At 42.7% G+C, this 14,724-nt stretch overlaps 1 long non-coding RNA gene across 6 annotated transcripts in view; it reads right to left on the bottom strand.

Moving 5' to 3' along the window:
- Nucleotides 1–14,724, bottom strand: part of LOC115085310 — a 214,668-nt gene that overhangs the window by 86,264 nt on the left and 113,680 nt on the right. For 3 of the 6 annotated variants that reach the window (XR_003854798.1, XR_003854797.1, XR_003854799.1), the window contains one exon: nt 7,861–8,001. The exons of the other annotated variants lie outside the window; for them this stretch is intronic. This is a non-coding gene — a long non-coding RNA (uncharacterized LOC115085310). The remainder of the gene's footprint in view (nt 1–7,860; nt 8,002–14,724) is intronic. 6 annotated transcript variants of the gene reach the window in all.

The following is a 14,724-nucleotide window of genomic DNA, read 5'->3' as shown; positions in this document are numbered from 1 at the left end:
ATGCTGCCGCTGCTGGCTCCCCAGATCTCGCTGCCACCCCCGGACCCCGCTGCCGCTGCCCCCCCGGACCCCGCTGCCGCCTACCCGCCGCTCCCGGATCCTGCTGCCGCCCCCACCCCCGCTGCCGACCTGCCCGTGCGATTTTGGCGCTCATCCAGGCAGGGGAGGGAGGGAGGAAGGGAGAAGGGACTACCGGATGCCACTGATGGCTGCCCGCCGCCCACCGGGACCCACGGCCCTCCGACAGGTATTTAAAATTGTTTTATTTTTTTATATAACACACAGGTTTTTTGTTTTTTACACTTTTTAAACTTTTTTACACTTCCTGGTGCCTGTCATTTCAAATGTCATTTGAAATGACAGGTACCAGCGCACCCAGGTTACTGTATAGGCGCTGTTACAGCGCCTATACAGTAAAATGGGTTGCGCGGGCATAACCCTTCCCTAACGCTTCACAGCCGCGGCATGCATTTGCATGCGATTAGAGGAGAGTATCGGGGAGTTAGTGAAGAGAACTGTGCGTGCGGGGAGGAAGGGTGCGCCTGACACTACCTCACTGTTTTTACCGCGGCCTTACTGGATCGACCTGTGAATGGGATGGGGAGTGGGGAATGCAACAACATACCTAATTTTCAAAACTACATGAATTGTTTGGAAGGGAAAAAGCACCTTCAGGGATTTGTACCTGTTTTTTTCTGAGGGTATATTTTTCCTAGGCAGTTTTAAAAGGGAAAATATGTGTACTTTTCGGGGAGAGTATTGAGAGAAAAAGATTTGGCTAGTGGCTGAGGAGGATTGGTAAGTATTACTTGCTGGGTTATATTAGGACTTAAAGGTTTGGGGAGAGGTGAAATTGTGGGGTAAATTAAATTTTAGTGTGCGTGTCTTTATTAAAAGCTAGGAAAGTTAGGTCCACTCATTTTCTTTTTAAGTTAAAACTCCTGTGCCATCACAGACCACTTCTCAATCCCAATAACTTTTGTTCTATTTTACAATCAGCAATTTTTCCCTTATTAGATTATTGTAATTCATTAAACATTGGCCTCCCTCACAATACTCTTAACCACTACAGTTAATTTAGAACTCCGTTGCACATTTACTTTCCAGGATTAGTTCACTGGTTCCCAATTCACGCACGGATCCAGTACGAAATAGCTTCCATAATTCCTAACCTACTGAATAATCTGACTGAGATTATATATTCCCTCTAGAATGCTCCAATCAGCCTCCCAATCTCTAATGGAAGTCCCTTCTCCCTAAATCACTCATGAAAGAGCCCTATCAATTGCCAGCCCCATTTCCTGGAGCTCCTTCCCACTTCACCTATGTACCCTAAATGTTTCAAAAGAGATAAGAAAGCATTAAAAACTTATCTATTTGCTGTTGCATTCCAACCCCCACCTACCCCCCCCCCCCCCCCTTACTGCCTCCAGCTAATTTACCCTTTGTTGGTTCTTATAAGTCTGCTCACCACCTTATCAAAATACTCTTCTCAATATGAGTAAGCCCAAACAGCATGTTCAGATGATGATTTCATTCTATGTTGCCTCTTGCCAGATTGCTGCTGTTGTTCATTTGAGTTATGCATGTTAACTCAATCATTTCCTAAGCCAATTTATATGTTGTTTTTATTGTATGTATGTGAAAATGTCCCCTCCCGCCCCCCAAAAAAAAAAAAAAACAACTTTGGAGGGTGCAGGTTACAAATCAATTTTAAAGAAAGAAAGAAAAAATGTATTTTACTGTGTATGTGTGTGTGTGCTTTCATAAAAAAAAATAAGACTACAAAAGGTAGATAATTTCTTTTAGTGTACATGTGTGCCTTGGTTTAAAAAAGATAAAAGACTAGGCGAGGTAGATAAATTCTTCTAGTGTCTTTATTTTCTATTCAACCAACCTATAAACTCATTCTTTGATTTATAAATTCTTATCCCATATAAGAGGACAAGAGACATTTTCATATCAAAAATCAATCAAGGATTTATTTAGAACAAGGGAGTGACCTAGTCCTTATCAATTAGATTAAATGTTCCCTTGCAGATCACTGCAAAATTAATATTAAATACACCACATACATTTAAAGGACTCTGAGTTACATAACCCCACTTCCACAACAACCTAAATTAACTAAGAACTCGAAAATATTAAAATGTGGACAGTAGGGATGTGCAGTGAAAAACATTTTCAGATTTTTTTCCCACAAATTTCAGTTCGTGGAATGTTTGACTTGTTTCATGTTTGTGAAAAAATTGAAACAAACTTTAAAAAAACCAACCCTAAAATGGCCAAAAATCCTAAAAATGGGATCTCCCAGGGCCACCCCACTGACACATTCAGAAAAATACCAGGGCCAGGATCTCCCCAGATCACTCTTACCTACTCTGGTATGGATCCGCTGGTGAGGCATAAGCCCAGGTTGAAGTCTCAGCCTTAAGCAGGCCAAGGCCAAGGTAGCTCACTGTGACCTCAGCCTCAATCTACTCAAGTCTGACACCTTGGCCTCTGCTAAATCCAAAGCCTGGACCCAGGCCCAACACCACAAACCGGCCCAGAGGCTGGGTCCTGACACCTGAGCCTCAGCCTAAGACAGAGCCAAGACCCAGGCCCAACACAGTGGCCCAGCCCAGAGGCTGGATCCCAACACCAGGGCCTTGACCTGGACCCAGACCCAGCTCAGAGTCTGGGTCCCGACCTCAGTGCATGGCATTAGAAGAAAGAAGAGGAAGTTGTTCAAGCCCAGGGTACTGGCATCGAGCCTGTGTCCGGGCTCAGGCCTAGGCTGAGGCCCAGGCATCGGGTCCCAGCCTCTGGACTGGATCCCAGCATCTAACCTAGATCTGGGCTCCTGCCTAGGCAAAGTCCCAAGTGTCAGGACCCGGCCTCCAGACCAGATCCCAGTGTCAAACCTGGGTCCCTGCCAAGGCCCCAGTGTTGGGACCTGGCCACTGGACTGGGTCATAGTGTCGGGCCTGGGTCTGGGCTCTGGCCAAGGCTGAGGGTCAGGTGTTAGAACTCAACCTTCTGACTGGATCCCAGCCCCAGCTCAGAGGCTGGGTCCCAACCTCACTGCATGGCATCAGAAGAAAGAAGAAAGAAGAGGAAGTTGCTCAAGCCCAGGGTACAGGCATCGGGCCTGGGTCTGGGCTCAGTCCTAGGCTGAGACTCACGCATTGGTTCCCAGCCTCTGGACTGGGTCCCAGCATTTAGCCTTGATCTGGGCTCCTGACTAGGCACAGTCTCAGGTGTCAGGACTCGACCTCCAGACCAGATCCCAGTGTCGGACCTGGGTCCCTGCTGATGTCCCGTGTTGAGACCGGGCCACAGCATCAGGCCTGGGTCCAGGCTCTGGCCTAGGCTGAGGCCTAGAAATTGGAATGCAGTCTCTGGACCAGGTCCCGGAATCTAGCCTCAGTCTGGATTGAGGCTCTGGCATCTGAATCTGGTCTTCAGGCCGGGTCCCAGCATCAGGCCTGGGTTTGGGTTGAGGTTGGTTTGGTTCAAGGCATCAGGACTCAGCATCATGAAATTGGCCTGACTCTAGGCTCTGGCCTAGACTGAGGCCCAGATGTGAAAACCCGGCCTGGTCATTGGATACCAGACAGATCAAGTAAGTGATTTTTCCCAGGGGAGGGGGGCTTGGGTCTCAGCTGAGGCCCCAGATTCAACCCAGGCCTCAGACAAGACTCCAGCATCATGTTTGGACCTAGGCCACAGCCCTCCTTTGGGCCTCAGCTATGACCCAGGTGAGGCCACGGTGCCGGCATCATGCTTGGGCTTAGGCCATGGCCCCTGCTTGGCCTAGGCCCAAAGCATTCCTTTCAAATGAATTCAATGAATAAAGTTTGTTTCATTTTGGGGTCCCCAAATGAAACAAATTGCCTTTATATGTTGTGTTTTTTAAATTCATTTGAAACAAATGCACTTGCCTAGTGGACAGCACTACAAGAGTGAAATGGAGTCTTCCAATCTTTTGCACGGAGTGTCACATGCATGATTATCAACAAGTTGGTGAAATGATATATGTGTATGACTGATGAAAAGAGTTCCTGGCTCTCAGAGAATGAGCCCAATCTCTGGAGGATAGAGTGACAGACCTGGAGAAGCTGAGGTAGGCAGTGAAGTATATAGAGGAGACCTTCAGGGGCATAGTAGCCAAGTCCTAACTTCAGGCCAGCAGCCATTGTAATGCTTTGGAGAAGTAAGGTCACTTTCTGCTACACCTACCTTGGTGTAGCAGAAAGTGATTCTATAGCAAGGACCTTCTCTCCTCGTGAAGCATTATCCTCTCGCACCAAAGATGAGTCTATAAGGGCTAGTGCCCAAGAGAGAAGGGTTAGTTTGTACATCATAGTTGGTGATTCAATTATTAGGAATGTATATAGAAGGGATGTGCAGAAGAGAAAAATGAATTTTGTTTTTTCCATTCATTTCTTGGGGACCTAAATTAATTGTATTAATTTCAAAATGAAAATAACAAATGTCCTCATTTGTTTAATGAACTCCATGAATGAAATGAATGGAACCCATTTGTTTCAAATATACATTTGTTTTAAAATGAATGCACATCCCTAGCTGGGTGGCTGGTGGGCATTATAATCACTTGGCAACTTGCCTCTCTGGTACAAAAGTGATGGACCTCATGTTTCACCTAGATACGATTTTAGTCAGGGCTAGGGAGCAACTGGTTGTCATGGTACATGTGAACACAAATAACATAGGAAGGTGTGGGATGAGGTTCTGGAAGCCAAATTTAATAAAAAGTTGAAATCCAGAATCTATTTTCCATGCAGAGGACCTCAGAGGCAGTCTCAAAGCATGAATGAGATGATAGTGCAGAGAAGAAGGCTTTAGTTTTGTTAAGAACTGGACAATATTTTGGAACAGGGAGAACCTATTCTGAAAGGATGAGCTCCACCTTAACTAGGGTGGGCTCAGGCTGCTTGTGCTAGCCTTCAAAAAGGAGATAGAGCAGCATTTAAACTAAAACATTGAGGAAATCCGACAGTCGCTTAGCAACACATTGGTCAGAAGGAGGAATCTCCAAAGGATACTAAAATAACAGAAGAGTTAGGGCATCCCAATAGAGAGGTTCCAGTAAAAGCAAAAGTAACCCATGTGCCTATAAGTAATAGGAATGTGCATTCGTTTGCGACGAATTAGAAAATAGACAATATTTCCTATTTTGATACATTTTGGGGGGGCCTGAAATGATAGGAAAGCCTACGAAGTTTCATGTGGTTTTCTTATTGTTTTGGGGGGGAGAAAGGGCATATAAAAAAAAAACCCCAAACCCACCCCAACCCTTCAAATTTAATTAATTTCAACCCCCCACCCACCTGACCCCCCCAAGATTCCCCCCCCCCCCCAAGACTTACTGAAAGTCCCTGGTGGTCCAGCTGGGTCCTGGGAGCGATCTCCCACTCTCGGGCTGTTGGCTGCCACTAATCAAAATGGCACTGATGACCCTTTGCCCTTACCATGTGACAGGGGCTATCGGTGCCATTGGCTGGCCCCTGTCACATGGTAGGCTCAATGGATGGCCTGCACCATTTTTTAAGATGGCGCCGGCTGTCCATTGCTCCTACCATATGACAGAGGCCGGCCAATGGCACCCATAGCCCCTGTCACATGGTAAGGGCAAAGGGCCACTGGCACCATTTTGTTTACTGGCAGCAGATGGCCCGAGAGCGGGAGATCGCTCCTGGGACCCCTGCTGGACCACCAGGGACTTTAGGCAAGTTTTTGGGGGTCAGGAGGATGAGGGCTTGTAATTAATTAAATCTGAAGGGTTGGGGTGGGGGTTTTTTTTGGTTCAAGACAGCCAATAAAAAAACGGCCCGAACTGCGGGAAACAAAATTTCCTGCGGCTGGCCGATAACGAAGGCCGAACTGAAAGGTTCTGCCGAATCACATCTCTAATAAGTAAAGAACCACTTAAGTTAAAAATTCCAAATTATCCCTGTCAACTGATAAGCAGATTGTTAATAGTAGCTAAAAACATACTTTAAAATGTCTATATGCAAATGCCAGAAGTCTAAAATGTAAGATGGGAGAATTAGAATGTATAACACTGAATAAAGAGTTAGACATAATTGTCATTTCAGAGACCTGGTGGAAAAATGATAACCAATGAGTGGGTGCTATAACCAGAGTACAAATTATATCACAATGATAGGATGGATCAACTTGGTGCTGGGATAGTGCTTTATGCTAAGAATGGGCTAAAGATCCTGCAGGAGACTAAATGCACAGTAGAAATCTTTATGGGAGGAAATTCCATGCGTGATAGGGAAGAGTATACTACCATCTACCTGGCCCAAATGAACAGGTGAATGATGAAATGCTAACAGAGATTAGAGAAGCTAACAAATTTGGGATTAGGATAGCTAACAAATTTGGTAGCACAGTAATAATGGGAGTTTTCAATTATCCCAGTATTGACTGGGTAAATGTAACATCAGGATGTGCTCTGGAGGTAAAGTTTCTAGATGTAATAAATTACTGTTTCATGGAGCCATTTTAGACCTAATTCTTAGTGGAACGAAGGATTTGGTGTGCAAAGTAATGGTGGTGGGGCCACATGACAACAACAATCATAGTGTGATCAAATTTAATTTAATGACTGAAGGGAGGATGTTAAGAAAATCTACAGCTCTAGCATTAAACTTTCCAAAGGAAAACTTTGATAAAATGAGAAAACTAATTAGTTAACAACTGAAAGGTGCAGCTACAAAGGATAAGAATTTACATCAGGCATGGTCATTATTTAAAAATACCATTTTAGAAGCCCAGTCCAGATGTATTCCATACATTAGAAAAAGTGGAAGAATAAGCTGTAACAAGCTGTAACTAGGAAAATTAATGATTTTTTATCTTCATTAGACTTAATTAAGAACCATGATCCTGTCCTTAAAGATATTTCATTTATTCATAAGCATCTTGAACTTTCTGAAAACAGGTGGAACTCAATTTGCATTTTCTAAACTTTCTTTGTTCCTCTTTGATTGGCCTAAATTAACTTATCCTTAAGTACATGAAAGAAGATTTATGTACAGTATATCTGAAGAGCATCTGCCTAGCTTCACTAAAATGTTTTCATGAACAGGCTACCTTGTTGGCTTCATGTTCTTCCCTTAATGAAAAGAACCTAATTATGAGGTTATTTTTTGCTAACAAGGATGCCCTATTTTGGGATATAAAATTCAGATATTTCCAAATATATGTAGACAAACACAAAATAGGAGGTAGGCTTTATTCTAGTTGAGAGAAATGGTTTTGAGTTTAAGAGGAGAATCTAACTCTCCCATCTTAGAGTTCTGGCATTGATATACAGACATTTCAAAGTGTGTTTTGTTTGTATTAGCAGCCTGCTTTTCAGTTGATAAGGATAATTTGGAATCTTTTAGTTCAGGTGATTCTTTACTTGTAGGCACATAGACTACTTTTGCTTGTATTGGAACCTCTCTGTTGGGATGACCTAACTCTCCGGCTTCATTAGTGTCCTTCTAGGATACCTCCCTCTGAAACCATGCACTGCTGAGAGACTGTTGGCTTTCTAGTTTGTTCTAGTTTAAAAGCTTATCTATCTCCTTTTTAAAGGTTAGCACTAGCAGCCTGGTTCTACCCTGGTTAAGGTGGAGCCCATCCCTTCTCCAAAAGGTTCCCCAGTTCCTTACAAAATTGAATCCCTCTTCCTTTCATCTGTATTTTTCAGTAAAAGATGCTGCACCCAGTTTTCTCCCCAGAGGTTCTATACAGCATTGGATCATGAATGAAATTTCCTGTCTCTGATATTAACACCCAGGCTTCCCCCAAATAAGCAGTGAAGGGAGTCAGGTCCTCAGAAGAGGATGATTGTACCTGGAACCTCAATGTATCCCCACGTGTGGTCCAATTCATCAGTTTTATGACCATCTGTTGACAACCTTGATCTTCCTTTTATGAAAACATGCACCTTCATTGTGGAGGCTGGCAATCAAAGGAACTAATGGCACCAGATTTCTGGAATGCAAGCACATTCACATGTTTAGTATATGGGGATCCGAAAATAATACCCCTACCAGGATCTTCTTGGACCTCTGACAAGCTCTGGAAATTTAATGTTATTAGGGCATTAAACACTAAAGTTAATAGGGTCACATACACACATGATGATCTCATAAGCTTTCTTCCCTTTGGAAAGCAGGCTAAGATTAAATTAGTATCATCCTTATCCTTATGTGAACAAAATGGTGGAAGAGTTCTGGCAAAGGATAGGGAGAGTCTAAATTCAAAATGGTGTAGGAACAAGACTAGGGTGCAACTGCAGTGCAACTGGCACATCTTTATATCTTCACCATCAATTTCTCATGCTCTTCCCACAGTTAAACAATCTTAACCCCTCATATTGCTGTATTTAGTAAGTGTGTTGCTGCAGCTATTTATCCACTTCCAGTTCAGCTAGCAGTGCCTAGATGTATCTGCTGTAAATGACAGCAAGATTTGTGTTGCAACTGAGACCACCTTTTCACCTAAAGGAACAATAGCAGAAGCCATTATTGTGGCAGTATGTCTGGCGTTGGTAATAGCATAACCTTTCAGAAAGCAGTCAGAAGATTTATCCCTGGAACCTGACTGCTATCAGTCCACCAAAAAAGGCCACTTTATCAGCAATAGGTTTTCCTTTATTGCAGGCTTATGCAATATTAACATTAAAGCTTTCACTTTTAAATAGGCCCCTGCTAGAGCTAAAAGCAAAAGCATTCTGTGAGATGAGTACTCTGTTCAGTAACTAATTGTAGAAACACATCCTCACTGCACAAGTAACACATGACAATGGTGTGTAGCCCATCAGCTTTTGTTTAGAGCAGTGCTTCTCAACCCAGTCCTTGGGACACACCTAGCCAGTCAGGTTTTCAGGATATCCACAATGAATATGCATGAGTTTGATTTGCATACAATGGAAGCAGTGCATGCAAATCTATCTCATTGATATTCATTATGGATAACCTGAAAACCTGACTGGCTAGGTGTGCCCCAAGGACTGGGTTGAGAAGCACTGGTTTAGGGGACCAATGTTCTAAAAGTGTGTCCCTGCTAACACAAGCACTAGCATGTGATAAATATGTTAACTGTGTTAACATGTGTTTAACACGCAATAACACTGAATTATTTCACACACCTTAGTGTGTTAGCCTGCATTAACTTTAATGCAGAGCAAACATGGAAAACAGCTCCAAAATTGTTAAGAAGATGTGTTACATACAAATGCATGCAAAATAGATGATTAATATTAAAAAGGGTTATCACAAATTGAGTTAAACCATGCAACATGCAGAAATGCACCGGCTAAATCACTTAGGGCCTGATTTTCAAAAGCATTTGTATGCTTAAAAATGGGTTTTACACAATGTAAGTGCACTTTACTCGAGTAAGCGGGATTTGAAAATTGTGACAATATGTCACTGAACTGTCCATAGGATTTACTCGTGTAAGTGCACTTTATTCAAGTAAATGGCTTTTGAAAATTGCTACAGTAGTATGTTACATTTATGCGTGTATCTCCTTTGAAAATTACCTCCTAAATTAACTGCACCTAAAAAGGGTTAGTCAACTTTTTGTGAAATCATTTGCAGCTTAACATCCCTGCTGATATCCAGGCTCTAACCCTCTCCCTCAAGTATAAATGGAAGGCCCACATAAATGCAATCCTGCCTCTCCTCCCCCAATTGAATATAGGGTCATTTAAGCCCAATCTTTCCTCCCTCCATACAGGTAGATTTTAAAAGTGTTGCCCGTGCAAAAATGGCCCCTTACATGCATATGTGAGCCACACATGAGCAATGCAAATTTTAAGACGCTGGAAAGTATGCACGTACATATCTGTGTACGCGTCAAGAATAAGAAGGCAGAAAAGGGGCAGGGCATGGGCATTCGGTGGGGGGGGGGGGGGGGGTGTCCAAGACTTACACACATAACACCGAATATTGCAAAGACTGAACATGGCAACGCATGCCATGTTACCTGCATATCTTTACTGCTGGTCCTGATGAGGCATAAGTCTGGAGATTTTGAGCCAGTCCTGAAATCTGGGGGGGGAGAGGGGAATGGGGATAGAGAGAGAGAAAGAATCTAACACTCTATATATCTCCCACTATAAGAGGGGCACTTTCAACTCAGGGTGGATTTGGGGAGGGGGCAGTGTTACTGCCTAGTGCGCAAAGGTCTGTAGACCCATGTAATAACATCCCCCCTGCCCAAAATCCACCCTGAGTTGAAAGAGCCCCTCTTATAGTGGGAGATATATATAGAGTGCCTTATTGTCGTTCCCTCTCTTTAGCTCTCTTGCTCTCTCTCTCTCTCTCTCTCGCAAGTCATCTGTGTGAGCATGTTATTAAAATATGTGCATAAAGGCTGCACACATACCCATGGCAGGAATATTTTTAATGATATGCGTGTACTTGCACACACAATATAAAATTAAGCATATTTTTGCTCGTGTGCCCAATGGGTACACACGCACTCTTTTTAAAATTTATTTGAGAGCCTTCAAGGGTGGAAAATTATGACTATTCACTCAAAGTGCATCCAACTTTAAAGAATTAACTTTCATTTTTTGATCAGTCAACCAACTAGCAACATGATCCATAGATTGATTAAATTTTGATACCTCTTCAAGACATTCTGGTCAAGACAGGCAATAATCATAAATACATAAGATTTGCCATACTAGGTCAGACCAAAGGTCCATCAAGCCCAATATCCTATTCCAACAGTGGCCAATCCAGTTTACAAATATCTGGCAGGATCCTAAGGGGTAGATAGATTCCATGCCGCTTATCCCAGGGATAAGAATTAGATTTCTTCAACTCCAACTTAATAATGGTTTATGGACTTTTCTCCAGAAACTTGGCCAAACCTTTTTTAAATGTAGCTACACTAATAGCTTTCTCCACATCCACTTTTAATGAATTCTAGAACTTAATTATCACCTAGTAACTTCATTGTGTGTTCCTCTAGCCTTTGTACTCTTTGAAAGAATAAACAACCAATTCATATTTACCGGTTCCACTCTACTCATTATTTCATAGACCGCTATATATCTCCCCTCAGCTGTCTCTTCTCCAGGTTGAAGAGTCCGAACCTATTTAGCTTTTCTTCAAGGGGGAATTATTCCATCTCCTTAATCATTTTGGTTGCCCTTCTGCATACAGAAAGCAGCTATAGCCTGAATCCTGAATCACAGACACTAATGGAGCCAAGAATAAATAAAAAAAAAGTATGACCAGCCCTAGAAACATAGAAAGATGATGACAGAAAATGACCATATGGCCCATCTAGTTTACCATCAGCCCAGGTGCACTGTACATTGTAGTAGCTTGGTTTCTGAGAGATTTGATCTCTATGTGACCTAATATACTTGATCCATAAGACAGGATTTAAACCAAGTCAAAATAGTTCCTTTGATCCCAAATTTCCAACAATCAACATGAATTGAAGGTCATGCAACTTCAATAAAGACTATGAGTGTGTCCTTTCTATTATCTGCTCTGGTTCTAATCTAATTACCACGTGCAACCAAAGCTGATTCTGTACTGTGACCAACCCAGAAGCCAGATTGATTGATGTGAAAATATTAGTTTTATAAACAAAATTATCAAGTTGTTTAAACACTACCTTCTCAATGACTTTGGAAATGAAGGGAAGTTTAGAAGCCATCTGATGGTGACTGAGAACAGCAGAGTCCAGAAAGCCTCTTAAATAGTGGCAGTATCATGGCTTGTTCTAAGTGCTATTTAGCAAAAGGCACCACCTATAATTAATTCTCTAGTGGCTCTGTCACTACCAAGAATCCAAAGGATATAACAATCCTTTGGATTGTTATATCCTTTGGATTGTTATATCCTTTGCACCCACAGGGTCACAAAAAGCATGTGGCTCCAGTTCGATGTGCAATATAATGATTGATACATCTGTCATTTTTTTCTCTAGACTTAACTTTACCTTCTCATTAAAGCACAATACAGATTGTACATCTGCTGGAGTTATTTACTTTATAATGTGCCTGTAATCTCTGGTATGTGGGGATGACAAGACGCCCTCTCAAAACCCAGATGATAGAACATCGGTCTTGTCTGAATAAAGCACGACTTACAGCGCCTTTGGTATCTCATTGCCTGGAACATTCTCATGGTTTTGACTCATGTATGAGAACAGCACTCTCCATCTTGGCACGGTGGTGATTTCAATACAGCCCTGCTACAAGAGGAACAACGTTGGATTCATTTGCTGAATACCGTGTACCCCACTGGCCTTAATGCTGCTTTGGAATTGCAAGTTTTTCTGTGATATTTTCTCTGGAACTAATAACTTGTCTGTGGCACGGTCGCCATGACAACAATATTTCATGACGTCACCACGGTCGATTATACACGGGCTATTTAATTTTCACAACCTGTTCAAAGCAGTCTCTGTCCCGCTCCTACAAAGAATCATTGCGAGACTTGGCGTCCGAAAGAAGGAGGTTGGCTCTTCATCTTCACAAAGCTAAGTTATATGATATAATTCTGATTTCACATGTGAATTTTGGTTTTTATTATATTGACAGATTGTTCGCGCCCAAGTTCATTTGCCCCTGATGAAGCTACAATTGCTGTAGCAAAACACCGGCCGCTGTTGGGTCTAGAGACTTTATAGTTGGGACAGACGAATCACCTGGGTTATCATGTCTAATACCTTCACAGGCTTTTGAGCCTGTCCAGACGGATTATAAATGTATTTCCATACCGTCCTTTTTCAACAACTTTACAGGCTTTGAGGCCGTTAAGAGCCGCAGATGATTAACAGACCAGACGGTTCTACATTTCATGGTTGAACACGTCGTCGGGCTTACTGATGCGGCATCTTAAAACATAGTATATTTACACATATACACATTGATTGTTATATCCTTTGGATTCTTGGTAGTGACAGAGCCACTAGAAAATTAATTATAGGTGGTGCCTTTTGCTAAATATTAATTTTGATATACAGGACCAATGAAGTGCTCTTTTTGCTTATATTTGTTCTAAATGGTAACAATCCTCTCCCCCCACCCCCCACTCCCTTTGCATGAAGTCAACTTTTGGTACTGCAGGACTGGAAACCACAGGTCTGCAGTCCCAGATCAGGACTCAACCAGTAGGGGATAGCATACACTATAAGGCCCAAGGGGAGTCAAATACTAAACAAAACAGCAGCTCACACCAATAGGGTTTGTTCCAGAATAAGAAAAAGGAATTTATTTACAGTCCGTGAATAAAAGTCCATAAATAGCAGAAAAATCTGCAAATTGTCCAAAATGCACAAAACAAGAGAATTAACTTCTTAGACAATTCATCACAATTTTAATATAAGTACTCACTCTCTTCCTATGAAATCTCAGTCACCATTTCACAGAATTTTCCAACAATCCACATCAGAAATCCATCCTTCCTCAAGACCCAAAGATAGACAAAGAAACTTTTCTTCTTCTCCTTTCTAATCACTGCAACAAACTTCCCCAGAAAAAAAGGAATGATGCCCCTGGGCTAGAGGACTGGTCCCTCCAGATTTTCTGTGTACTCTGCCAGAGAGATGTACCAGGTCTTCCTAGCAGATCCACAAAGCCCCAAGAACGAGCATCCTACTGGGGAAGTTCTCCCTGATCTTAACACAAGATTTCTTACTCTGACCATACTTTTTCACATAATTCCAAAAGCTCGCTCCAAGTGTTTGAAAAAAGACATTATATACACCACAACTGACCACCCCTTTGGAGGAAGAGCTCTCCTCTCATTCACCACCTAAATTCATTCCTCCCTGAACCTCCCACTGCTGAAAAATTCTTTGGGATTAAACATAGCACATACTTTCTGATATAGCAAGGGTCATATAAGGAAGACAGAAGATGGCCCAATTAAATGCAAATTTACTATAAAGGTTAATTGCTGAGATAAACCTAACTCACATTTCTTAATCAAATCAGCTGGCATGAGGTCTAGAATGAGGGTGCTCATATCGGTCCTTGGGCCCCCCACCCAAGCCGGTCAAGTTTTCAGGAGAGACCTAATGAATATGCATGAGAAATATTTGCATACATTGAAAGGAGTGCATGCAAATAAATCTCATGCATTCTCATTAGAGTTATCCTGAAAATCCAATTCACTGAAAGCCTCCAGGACCAATCTGAGCACCTCTGTTTTAGAGCAGCGTTTCTCAACCGGTGTGCAGCAATACACGCGTGTGCCGTGGCTGGAGTGCAGGTATGCTGTGGCTGCAGTCTCATTTCCTGTTTTCCTCCTGACCTAAAGAATGTCCTTCTGCCAGCAGGGGGCATCAGAGAGCAGTACTTATCAGCACCTACTCCTGCTTCCCCTCTGCTGGCTCTCCTGTGAAACAGAATCTGCATGGGGCTCTATAGGTTTGTGAGACTTGCTGGCCCCATGCAGTTCAGATTGCAAAGGGAAGCTAGCAAAGGAGTAAGAAGCAGCCCTTGGTAAACCTGCTGCAAGACTTTTGCCTTTCAGGGATTGGGGTGGAATAGGGAAAGGGAAAGATGAATGTGCCACAGTGTGTGGCGGATGAGGGAAGGAAATGTGATGATGCCAGGAGATGGGGGAGAGGAGTGGAGGGAAAGGAAAGACGATGTTGATTCAAGGGGGTGGGGAGTAAAGGTGGAAGGAGAGGGAAGGTGATAATGATGCCAGGGAGTGAGGTTGAGGGAAG

The sequence above is a fragment of the Rhinatrema bivittatum genome, chromosome 2 (assembly GCF_901001135.1).
Source record: "Rhinatrema bivittatum chromosome 2, aRhiBiv1.1, whole genome shotgun sequence".
Taxonomy (NCBI): Eukaryota; Metazoa; Chordata; class Amphibia; order Gymnophiona; family Rhinatrematidae; genus Rhinatrema; species Rhinatrema bivittatum.
The sequence above is the reverse complement of the archived record's forward strand: the minus strand, read 5'-3'. Positions and strand labels throughout refer to the sequence as shown.